At 35.1% G+C, this 861-nt stretch overlaps 1 pseudogene; it reads right to left on the bottom strand.

Moving 5' to 3' along the window:
• Positions 1-264: 264 nt before the first annotated feature.
• Positions 265-380, bottom strand: LOC112482475 (annotated as a pseudogene).
• Between the last annotated feature and the right edge of the window lie 481 nt (positions 381-861).

The following is an 861-nucleotide window of genomic DNA, read 5'->3' as shown; positions in this document are numbered from 1 at the left end:
GATGCTAGATGTTACCACTACACAAGAAATCAAGGACACTTAAATATATATATATATATGTTTTCTATATATATTTAACATGTTCTTATATATATAGAAAATACATATAAGCAAAAATGATTAAAAATTATTCATAATCCTACTTCTTAGAGTGAATCATTGTTAATAATTGTAATTGAGTTCTTTCCAGACTTTCTATGCATATGTGGTTTTTACACTCGTGGGATCGTTTTTTATATTTTTATTTTTATTTATTTTTATTTATGCCTACAGCACCTGGTCTTCCTAGGTGGTCTCCCATCCAAGTACTAACCAGGCCCAACCCTGCTTAGCTTCCATGATCAGACATCAGGCTTATTCAGGGTGGCATGGCCGTAGACCATGGATCATGGCTCCACTGGGGTGTGAACCCAGGACCTTCTGCATGTAAAGCAGACATGCTAATCGCTACACTATGGAACCACACCCGCACACTTGTGGGATCTTACTATAGTCAGATTTTCTGTAACCTACTTTCCTCACAGGAATTTTGCAATTTCTTTAAAGAATGACAAATCAATAAAAGATATAGAGCCCATTAATAGAAAAATAAACAGAGGACACAAATAAATTGTTACCCACAAAAGGAGAACACAAATGACCAATATAAAGAAGTATTCATCCTTATTGTTAATTGGAAATATAAATTAGAACAAACATACAATTCCATTTTTTACCACCATAGAATTGGCAAAGATCCAAAGAAATGATGCCTGGGTGAGGAAGTGAGCATTCTCACACACAAATGGAAGTAGTGTGCTTGGGGCTAGCTTTCTAGGAGGAAATTTGCTGATAATAAGGTCTTGAGAATGGATATGCTCT

The sequence above is a fragment of the Pteropus alecto genome, unplaced genomic scaffold (genome assembly GCF_000325575.1).
Source record: "Pteropus alecto unplaced genomic scaffold, ASM32557v1 scaffold276, whole genome shotgun sequence".
In the NCBI taxonomy this organism is placed as follows: domain Eukaryota; kingdom Metazoa; phylum Chordata; class Mammalia; order Chiroptera; family Pteropodidae; genus Pteropus; species Pteropus alecto.
Note: the sequence above shows the minus strand (reverse complement) of the source record. Positions and strands in the feature narration are given on the sequence as shown.